Raw genomic sequence first — 11,897 nt, forward strand, 5'->3', positions numbered from 1 at the left:
ATTGAATTTTGGGGACTTCCCTGGTGGTCCTATGGTAAAGAATCTGCCTGCCAACTCAGGGGACATTGCAGTTGATCTCTGTTCTGGGAACCAAGATCCCACATGCCAAGGGGCAACTTAAGCCCACTTGCCAGAACTGCTGAGCCTGTGTGCCTAGAAACTATACTTGGTAAGAAGAGAAGCCACTGCAATGAGAATCCCATGCACTGCAAAGGAGAATAGCGCCTGCTCATCATAACCAGAGAGAGCCCGAGGGCAGCAGCAAAGAGCCTGTGCATTATCGTCAGATGCTCCCTGATTTAGAGGCTGGTGGGGGCCTATACAGTTATTATCAATAAAGCAAGCTAAGGTCTTGATGTCTGCTGTATGTGAACCTGTGGGGGTGTGTGTCTGCCCTCTGCTGGGCTTCAAGGGTGTAGCTGATTCCGGTTGTCCCAAGGGCCTGAAGAGGCTGCCATTGTCCTGTGGGCTGTGTGTTCTTTTTTGTCCATTATGCAAATGAGGTATGAAAATAATAAGCTGTTTTTTATTTCTCCCTCTGAAACCATGCAAATAGTGAACATATGGTTCTAACTCTGCCTGGAATCAAAGGCAAGGCTGATACTGCCTTTTTTTTTGGTGAGGAAGAGTCAGTGTTTCTCTTGCCACCTCTTAAAGTGATATCCTCGGGACTTCCCTGGTGGTCCAATGGCTAAGACTTAGTGCTCCCAATGCAAGGGGCCCAAGTTTGATCCCTGGTCAGGGAACTAGATCCTATATGCTGAAACTAAAGATTCCACATGCCCCAACTAAGACCCAGGGCAGCCAAATTAAATAAATATTAAAAAAACAAAAAACCCTTAAAAACGGCAAAAAGAAACAAAAAAAAAATTTAAAATAAAATTATCTCCTTCCTTAGAGTGCTGCTGACTCAGAGGCTAGTTTTGAAGCTTTGGGGTTATGCTTCTTAGAAGTCTGAATAAAATCATTAGCTCTGCTTCCTCCCTATGAAAGTGAAAGTTGCTGAGTCGTATCTGACTCTTTGCAACCCCACAGACTATACAGTCCATGGAATTTTCCAGGCCAGAATACTGAAGTAGGTAAGCCTTTCCCTTCTTCAGGGGCTCTTCCCAACCCAGGGATCAAACCCAGGTCTCCCACACTGCAGGAGGATTCTTTACCAGCTGAGCCACAAGGGAAACCCAAGAATACTGGAGTGGGTAGCCTATCCTTTCTCCAGCATCTTCCTGACCCAGGAATCGAACCGGGGTCTCCTGCATTGCAAGTGGATTCTTTACAAACTGAGCTATCAGGGAAGACTTCCTCCCTATATTATGTGCTATTGACTACCACCAGTGGTTTTGTTGACCTGGAATATGACAGGCCAAAATCATGCACACTCTAACTTTATTCTTAGTATATTTCTATTGTGCCTTCTTTCTCTTCTCTCCATGCCTTCTTTTCCCTGGGGACCCATTGCTCCAGTATACTTCCCGCCACCTACTGTCTTGGACTCCACTACAACATTCTTTTGGAATGGAAGGATTGTATGTTTCCATCCTTCTTATCCACCTTCTTCCTAAATTTAAAATTTATCTAACTTGTGCTTCATTCTCTCAGCTCTCTGCCAAGTCTGACCTGATTACATGTCACGTCATGGTTTTTAATGGCTTCATGATATACTTTTTAAGTAGAACTTCCTAGTGAAATGCAAAGAAGTGACTGAGTGACAAGATACTCCTGACATGTCCTTTTTTAGCATCAATTTTATTCAGTGACAGGTGATTTTAAATATCTTAGAAAACTAAGATGAATGTTGATAAACTGTGAAATAGAAGGCAAAGTTCAAAAGAAAGTTTAAATTAAAGCACAAGACAATACATTTGTGCTCTTGTGAGGTGTTCTGGGCTATGACTTCTACTCTCGCAGGTTTTAATGCCTGAAAGCTTTGGAGGTGGAAGCCTAAAATGCGTTTTGTAAATACTCCCCTGCATAAGTGCAAGGTTGTGGAGAAAAGCAAACCCAAAGGGTCAGGTGAGTTCAGGGAATTAGTGAATCAAAGACTGAGTCAGTCTTTATCCTGAGGCAAAGCAAACAAAGCTTGTACAGAAATTGCTGGAGGAAACCTGGAGTCCAGCAAGGTGGATGCTAGAAGTAAAGCAGGAAGGAATAAAAAATTGCAGGTTGGAAAGCAAAGTCAAAGTCTGGAGGACTGTCAGCTTAGTCTATTGAATCCAGCTGCTCGGCCTGGGATGGCTTTTCTCCCCAAGTGACTTAAAGGAGTGCCCTTCATGTTGGACACATATGTTCATGGAGGTTCACAAAGACTTTCCAGAGAACTTTTAAGGGAAGCAGTATCCATATCCTTAATTCATAAACATTTTCTCTCCTAAAATTTCTCTCTTAAACAGGCCTCAAGTGCTTCTCTCCTACCTTCTTATTTATAATTACCCTTCTTCCACTTTACAAAATAAATGAATAGGTTTCTCCCATTCTGAGTCTTACCATGGGGCTCAAAACTGAAGGAGGACTAAATTGAGTTTTCAGCTCTAAGACCATGAAAATAAATTTTTATTTTAGATTATTATATGATTTTTGACCTATAACTCAGAACTTCAGATAGAGTGAAACTGCTGTAACTAAACTTTCATTCCTATCACTATATATATATATATATATATATATATATATATATATATATATATATATAAATATATATAAACAAAGTTTTTATTATATATATATGAATCACATATATATAAGAACAAAGTTTCTTAGTGCTATTGTCTCCAAAAATACAAAGTATAAATATAATTGATTTTTACAAGATAATTTTCAAAAATGAAAAATCCTGAATCATACATATATACAGGCAATCATAAATGCTACAATGAATGTGATGATAGATGCAAAACTTGTTATTATCTTCTAGAACAATGGGATCTAATGTTTGGAGACATGTTTTCTAAAAGGCAGAAATCAATTGCATCTCTACTGGATGGAATTAGTTTACATTTTCTACAGACAAGAATAATTTTTATTATAGTCAATGTGTTAACAGTTTGCAGAGTAGTAAAATAAACAGTCAAAGACAACCAAGGTCACATATAGAACCAGATAACTTCTGTGGGGGCAGGGTTATCTTCCTAGACAACACACAGCTTTTTGTTGAAAGAAGACTCAATAATGTTTGTTGCCTGTGTCAAAGTCTTTCACAGTTTTCCTAAATGGATTCTAAACTATCTCAGTTTAGCTATAAGTAATTTTTATTCACATATAGAAGCTCTAATTGAAAAAGAAAACCAGCCTCATCAATCTCATTAAAAGATGAAATTTTAAAAGCTGCATTTAATAATTAGTGAAAATTTTAAAATATTCGTGTTACTTTGATCAGTTTTATATTAATAATTATAACAACAACTAAAATCCAGGAAAAAAAATTTTTAAACTCATAAAGCCTTATAGTTATCAAATACTTAAAACATAATGTACATATTTTATTGTAGTGAATTAAGATAAAGCATTTTTAAGCAAGTAAAATGTTGATTAGAATAAGATCTTGCAGAGAAGTAGAAAGAAACTGAAATCAAGGAGGAAAAGGAGTGTTGTAAATATCCTGACATAAAGAATTGCTCATGTATTTAAAGAAATGGATAGTGGTGGAAAGTAAATTATGTTACTTAAATTCCATCTCACAAAAACTTACATGACTAATATGAGCATTTATTTTAATATATTAATATTTATAATATCCAATAAATCACCCTTTGTGATTCTAAACTTATGATGAAAAATTTTAGATGTCGACTAAAGAATGATGAAAGAATACACAGATTTTCAGAAAATTTTTAGGGAGCATGCAAAAGAAAGTTTGAAGAGGAATGTTTGTAAAGAAACCACTTAGCATCCAATAGGAATATTAATATTTTGATAGTTCTTTCAATATAAAATTTGCACACAAGTAGCGTCATGCTATTTTCCCTTAGTGCCAATGACAGACACTGCTAACTGATCACAGAATTCTTTGCTGCAGAGTCTGAAAGGGGTATCAATATTTCAACACAGTACTTGACATAGTTACTACCACTGGGTTGAATTGGTGCAAGCCTTAATTTAAAGGTTCTCTTGAAGCTTGAATAAGGCTGGAATTGCTCTGATTGAAGTGTGAGTTGGGTTTTTGGAGAACCCTTTCCCCATAAGTTGTTGATGAAACAGTTGGATAAATCTCCTTTGCTTCATGAAGGATTATTTGAAAATCAAAGTCCCACCTCTAAGACTTATGGCTAGAACCTGCTGCTCACACCCAGCTTTCTGGGAAAAGGAGTCACATGACTTGGTAAGTCCAATACCCCAATCTGGAACTTGAGCCTCCATCCCCCTTCCCAGCACTGGACACTTCCCTCATCCTCTGTGGCTCAACTGCAAAAACCAGAGGTTGAAGTAGTTCTTGGAGATCTGGAAGTAGGTCTTGGGGGAAGTAGAGCCTTCAGGGGACAGTGTTTCACTGCCTGTGTGATTGTTTGCCTTTGAAGGGAGGCTGGCTAGTGATTAAGGTCAGGAAAGATGGCAAGTTTTGGAGCTGATGCTTCTCTGATCCTTAATCCTTATCCTTAAATGGATAATAATCCATTTATGACAATAATGACATTATTTCAATGGTCCCAAAATAAAATGGATTACTTTTCTTACTCTAAGGAAATGTCAAAAGACACACAAAATTATATACACTAAAAAATTATATACATTAGTTCTCTGGTTAAAATCAGATGCCCTGTGAACCTCTGTTACTGTAACTTTTTTTCTGCTAGACAAGAACACCAGGTGGGCACTCTGGAGCCCCGCCTATTTGGACCTGCCGGCAGACATAGGAATCCAAAGAATTGCTAGGAGAAGTTGTGTGGTATTTTTGAGTGAACCTCTGATTAGATGTGCCTTATCATTAGTGGAATAAATAGGCATATTATGTCACTTGTGTGCATATATATATACATTTGCGAATATAAATACATTTGTATGGGCCTCCCAGATGGCGCTAGTGGTAAAGAACCCACCTGCCAATGCAGGAGGTGTAAGGGATGTGGGTTTGATCCCTGAGTCGGAAAGGTCCCCTGGAGGGGGGCAGAGCAACCTACTTGAGCATTCTTGCCTAGAGAATCCCATGGACAGAGGAGCCTGGCAGGCTATAGTCCATAAGTTTGCGAAGAGTTGAACACAACTGAAGTAACTTAGCACGCAGGCATATACATTTGCACAATGGAAACCAATATATTTTAGAATAAGCAAAAGCCATCTTAAGTGCAAAAATCTCCCAAAGCATTGCCAGCAATGAAAAATTCAGAGATTGTGATCAGTTATAAAATGAATCTACATGTGGATCTAAATATGTAGACATAGGTACAAAAACTAAGTTGTAAAATGGTTTGAAAGATTAGACCCTAAATTCATAAGAATGGTTTTTTAAGTATGTGTGTGTGTGTGTATGTGTGTGTAGTATGTGTCTGATTGTATGGGGGGTCTTGGGGACTTGGGAAAAGGGGAAGGCCAGAGAGCAGTCTATAAAGGATGTTGTATCTTTTATTTGGTTTTATTTCTTTTTATCATTTAGATAGTCACATGTAACAGGGCTAATTTTTAATTGAATGGGGAAACTATGGTCTTTAGTAGTTTAGTTTTTTTACTTTCTGTTTTTATATTTTTAAAAATACAATTTTTTTTAAACCAACCCCTCAATTTTGAAGTGAAGCTCTTTGTTTCTAAAACCATCATGTGTTGTCCAACCTGTTACCTGCTGCTGTCATCTTCATAGTATCTATTGGACTCTCTACCCTGACTTCCTATTCTTGTTTTCAATACTTCCTTTGGACAACTGGTAGTCTTTCTCTTGTAGAAGAATTGCAACCATCAGACTTTGACCCTAAGACTGGGCTGCTGGGAATACCTTGTATCCAGCTTCCTCTTCAGGAGATGGAGGGGCTCGAAGCAGGTGCCTGCCTGAGGTTAGAGCAGTAAATTTAGGGTGCCTGAAAAAGAAGACTCTGCCAATGTGAGTGCAGACATCACTCCCTCTGGTACAGAGCTGGGTGCTTTAGGGCTGCATCTGGGGAATGGGACACTCTTGTCATCTAATGTCTGAAAGGCTGATCTGGCTGTTTGGAGTTAATGTTGCTTGGACCTTATAGATTTTAACTAAGTGCCTTCACCAAAGCCATCTGCAGAATGAGAGACACACAGAAGGATGAAATGGGACTAATACTGCTCTTACCAGTAATGGTTTGAAGAGGTGCTACTTCTAAGGGGTGAGGGAGGCTGCAGGAGATGACCTCTTAATGCACTTTCACAGATAAGGGATTTTAGAGTTGGAAGGGACCTTAATGGAAAATAAATTTGCCAATCCAAGCTCCTCATTATTATTCAAATGAGGGAACCTCAGCCAGAAAGGTTGAAGTGACTTTCCTCAGGTCATCCTGCCAGTTTGTGGCCAGCCGAGGCACTGGACGTAAATATGTCACTAAAAAGACAGAACTTGTGAACCCATTTATTACCATTGCATCTCTTTATTTTTACTGTTATCATTATTATTATTTAAAATTTTTGTTTTATATTGGAGCATAGTTGATTAACAGTGTTGTGTTAGTTTCAAGTGTACAGCAGAGTGATTCAGTTAATGAAAAAGAATAGATACCATTGCATCTTTTTTTTTTTAATTTAGCAGCCTCCACTGTGCCCACATTAGCAAAGCTGTATTAATATGAACTATTAACTGAGATGTGGAAGCAACCTCATTAGAAAGAAGTGGACATTACAATGATACCTGTTAAAATGTTTTCTCATCAGTGAAATGAAAGAATTGCAGCAGATGAACTTTAAGTTCCCTTTTCCTTGAAAGTCTCTGAACTCTTGCTCTCTTGATTGAGGATTAGAGTTGCTGAGTTAAGATACATCTTAGGCACCTCTGTGAGTGCCTTTGGGAACATTTGGTTTAGAGTTTGGAGACCAAGTTCTACCTCTATCACTTATTCGTCTAGTCACCATGGGTGATTCGCCTTCCTAAACTCAGTTTTCTCATCAACTGGAAATAATTGTGTCTTCCTTATTTATCTTCTGGGTTCCTCAACGTAACTAAGGAACACTGAAGACGACTTGAGTGATGATTTTCTTAATTCTGTTAATCATGATACATGCATAGTATCATGAGTAGGAAAGAAGTCAACTCATTACATGTGAGGTGTATGTTTGTGTGTATGATCGCATCTGCGCTTTAGCCTTAGAGGTTAGCTCTCTCCCAAAACCTTAGGTGGGAAGGGCCACAAAATATAAGACATGTACAATATGATAAAAATGTAAGAGATTATTTTCTTTGTATCCAACTCTTATTTTTGTTAATTCTGTATTTAAGAGAAGAGTGGGGTAAGAATCTCATGGTTCCTCTATTCTGAGGCTGAGGTGGCATGACTTTGGTCCCATTGGGGCAGGTTAAGGGTGGAAGGTGTGAAGATATTAGCTCTTGGCTCCTTATCATTCTAATCAAAACTTCAGCTGTCCTGTAGTGGCTTTGTTCTCCTCAACTTCACTCCTTTCCATGAAGAACTTAGGCAGTAAAAAGCTATCTGGATTTGAGCTTGGCTGGCAAATTAAGTAAGACTCACAGGTAGGGATGGGAAACCTTTGGCTTGTACACTTCCTTTTACAAAGCCCTTAAAGCAAGGCCCTCTGACAGTCCTTGTGTGGGCATGATCCTAAATTAGATGATCTTAAAAATAATAAGTTGGATTCTGGTTACCTGGGGAAAGGGTAGGGGGATGGGACCATTTGGGAGTTTGGGATCAACATGTACACACGGCTATATTTGGAATGGATAACTAACGAGGACCTAGTGTATAGCACAGGGAACTCTGCTCAACGTCATGTAACAGACGGAATGGGAGTAGAGTTTGGGGGAGAATGGATACACATATATGTATGGCTGAGTCCTTTTGCTGTCCTCCTGAAACTATCACAACTTGTTAATCAGCTATACTCCAATATAAAGAATTTAAATATTAATGAAAAAAGTAAGTCAGAGATGTAGACACTAGTTACTTTATAAATAAAAGGAAACTGAGGATCGGGATTGTTAAGTGCTGGCTCGAGTAGCACTGGAGAAGGCAATGGCACCCCACTCCAGTACTCTTTTGCCTGGAAAATCCCATGGACGGAGGAGCCTGGCAGGCTTCAGTCCATGGGGTTGCTAAGAGTCGGACACGACTGAGCGACTTCACTTTCATTTTTCACTTTCATGCATTGGAGAAGGAAATGGCAACCCACTCCAGTGTTCTTGCCTGGAGAATCCCAGGGATGGGGGAGCCTGGTGGGCTGCCGTCTATGGGGTCGCATAGAGTCGGACACGACTGACGCGACTTAGCAGCAGCAGCAGCAGCAAGTAGCACTGCTAGTTCACTGCTAGTTAGTGGTAGGACTGTGGCCTGCCCCCACTTCTGGGAGCATCATTCACAATGCAGTTTGTGAATGGCGCCCTCTGGAGGCGACAATATGATGGTGCTCCCTGGAGTAGTGCCATAGCGTGAGAGTAGGAGAAGGGAGATGTAAATCCAACTCCATGTGGCCTCAATTCTGTTCTGAATCACTATGGCCCAGAGCTGTTCCTTCCCCATGAAGGGCTGGTTCTAAATGGCTGATGAGGTGAAAGGGGGTGGCACTTACTTCCTATCTCTTAATCCATTTGTGACCTATGTGTGGAGCCTGGTTGAGCTGGGCCATTGAGAAAGCCCGTTCTGACCATGGTGAGGGATCTGGAAGACAGACTAGTGACTTAGAACCTGGGGAAGGGGTAGGTGTTGGCTGTATGTGTAACTGGAGTTCCATCTGTTGTTCAATCGCTCAGTTGTGTCAGACTCTTGGCAACCCCATGGACTGCAGCACGCCAGGCTTCCCTGTCCTTCACTCTCTCCTGAAGTTTGCTCAAACTTATGTCCATTGAGTCAATGATGCCATCCAATCATCTCATCCTGTGTTGCCCCTTTCTTCTCCTGCCCTCAGTCTTTCCCAGCATCAGGGTCTTTTCCAATGAGTCCATTCTTTGCATCAGGTGGCCAAAGTATTGATTTTTAAGGAAAGAGATTAGAAAACCTTAGGATAATGTGTTGGCCAGAACTAAGAGTCTCCCATGAACTATCTTCCTGTCTCCATGTCTCATTATAATTTGTGTATGTGTGTGTATGTGCACGCATGTGTGTGATGAAACCAAAGTTCTGTACCCACAGTGCATGTACTGTAGAGAAGAAGGGGTGTGTGCAAGAGGCACCACACCATGGTAACCATAGTAACCACTGTCAGGGTGGATGCATTCTCTACGAGGTGGGGAGAGACTCATAAAGATGACACCCTCTTTTTCTGAGTGACCATGTGGAGCTTTGAACAAAGAACTGGGTTGGGAGACAGAAGGCTTGAGTATTGGCTGAGTCACCTTGGGAAATACGCTGAACCTGTGTGAAAGCTAGCTAGGCTCCTTGAGAAAAAGATGAGGAAGACGATTCTCCTTTTGCTGGACAGACACGAAGGGCCAGCTATCCCACACTGGGCCTGTGATGGAGCAATCCGTACGCCATGCTTTGGAAGAGGAAATGGTCTGGGTTCTTTTGATCAGTCTGGTTTTTTGAAAGAAGTTTGCTAAGTAGAGGCCCCTTTCTCATCAAATCTTCACTGTCATATAGACTCCAAAACTGACATACCACATGGAGGAATATCTCCTCTCCTGAAAATGAACCATCAATTATGCGTTGCTCTAATTACGTACTTCAATTTAATGCAACTAAAAAAGAGACTGTGCTTTGCTATGCAATCTACATGCTCATTAAAGATCACTCTCCTTGCAATGTCTCATGTTTAGATCAGACTTGATTTTGGAGATCATGGAAGGAAAGACACTGTGAATAGCACAGATGTTACCTTAGTGCACTGGGTGGACCGCCAGGGCTACGATATCATATGCTGAGCACACTGCACTGTGCTCTGTATGCAGGGCTGGCTCCTGGCTGGCTCTTTGGAGGCATTAGCTTTAATACAAAAATGTCCCTTTGCTCTTCTGCAGTCAGAGCTAGTTAAAGTTATTTCATAGAGGAATGGGAGCCTGAGTGAACAGCCTTCTGTTTAAGCTGAACTTCACAGAGTGTAGGAGGTAATTCCCACCTCCCCACCTGAAAAAGCACAAAAAATCCTCATGATCTCCCTCTTCTCCTAGGTCATGGGCTAGGTCACCTGGCTGCCCTCTGGTGGCCGCTGTTTTCCTATAGGTAATTCATGGATGACCATGTTACCCTTCTGGACTGCTGTGGCTTCTGATTGAGGTGTGGATTGTGTGACTCAGATCCAACTAGTGTGTTCTTCTTCCCTCTCCTCTTCTGGAAGTGTTTACAAATGTTAGCAGTTTGGCACCACTCTAGAATTATTTAGGAGTCATCCCACTGGAGGGCAGGAGGACAGGGTAGACAACCTCTCAAAGCCCATTTTCTTGAAGGGCTTCCCTCCAGACCTAAACCTTGGAGATATGCAAGGAAGTTCACAACTGCATCCTGGCTTCTGTGGCAAATCAACAGAAGAATGCCTTCTTGAGAGGTCTCTCCAAGCCTCAATAATCAATTTAGTATCAATCTAAATCCCGACATGAACTGAGGGTGTGTCCTTTCCTTAGGGAACTACTGGAGGGATTACTTCTGTTCCTTGGGGTTGAGACCCCCCTTGCCTGGTCCCAGCAGAACATCAGTAATTCATTGTCTTCATAAATACAGTGGCTCTGAGCAGACATGGCGTCTGTTTGTGAGGCTGTTGATGGAGTCAAGAAAGCATATGGTCCAGGTAGTCAGCCCCTGGGGTGGGAAAGTCTCAGCAGAGGATCAAGGAACAGATGGAACAAGACAGACACATGGTCCTGCTCCTGACCTGTGGCTATGCTTGGGCTCACAAAGGCTTGTGGAAGCTTTCACTGGGGACATGTGAAGCCTGTATTTTTTTTTTCAATTTTTAATTGAAGTATAGTTGATTTGCAATATTGTGTTGGTTTCAGGTATACAGCAAAGTGATTCAGTACTACCTCATAAGTTTGTTGTGAGGAATAAACTAGCCAAAAATGGCTAGTTTTAAAATATCTCCTGCTTTCCTCCAGCCAGAGCACTTGCTACATGTGAATACTCCCTCTCTCTATCCCTCTAGAGCTTCTATAACTGTTAAAATAAAGCAAGATCTGAGGATCTGAAGGTTGGCACTAAGCTATTCACTCATTCATTCATTCACTTGCTTACTCCTTCATTCAACCAATACTGATCAAATTCCTACTATGGGCTAGGATTGTTCTAGCCACTAGAAACATCGCAATGGACAATCTAAGTCCTTGCCCTCTAGAAATTTACATTCCAAGTGAATACACACACACACACAATAAACAGATGGGTACTATAATTCATATAATGCTAAATGCTATGAAGAATATGACAAATAAAATGCAGTTACTCAAGTGGCAATGATTTTGATTAGGATCACAGTAGGGGAATCATGTTCTGGTGATGTGGTTGGGATATTCTCCTATATTCTTCTCTTTCTTATGTCTCTTTTGGGGAAGGACACACTGATGAGCTTTGGCTGACCCCTCAGGGCCCAGAAGGTCCATTGGGTACAGATTGATCTGGAGACTCCTCACCCCTAGTTATTCTTTAATATTTTGAGGGGTTCCCCTAAATCTGCAGCATGTCAAAAGTCTCATCAGCTCACTCTGGATCAGGGGAAGAAGTCCCAGTCTTGTCCTGGGAGCAGGACCTTGGGGAGAATGTGAGCTTCACATTTTTGCACAAAGTAAGAAGAGCATCTGGGTTGAAGTAGACAGATTGGTGCCCTTTCCAGCTCTCTTGTGGGAGGAGGAGAAAGAAAAT

The sequence above is a fragment of the Giraffa tippelskirchi genome, chromosome 5, assembly GCF_054371585.1.
Source record: "Giraffa tippelskirchi isolate mGirTip1 chromosome 5, T2T-mGirTip1v1.2.pri, whole genome shotgun sequence".
Classification (NCBI taxonomy): Eukaryota; Metazoa; Chordata; class Mammalia; order Artiodactyla; family Giraffidae; genus Giraffa; species Giraffa tippelskirchi.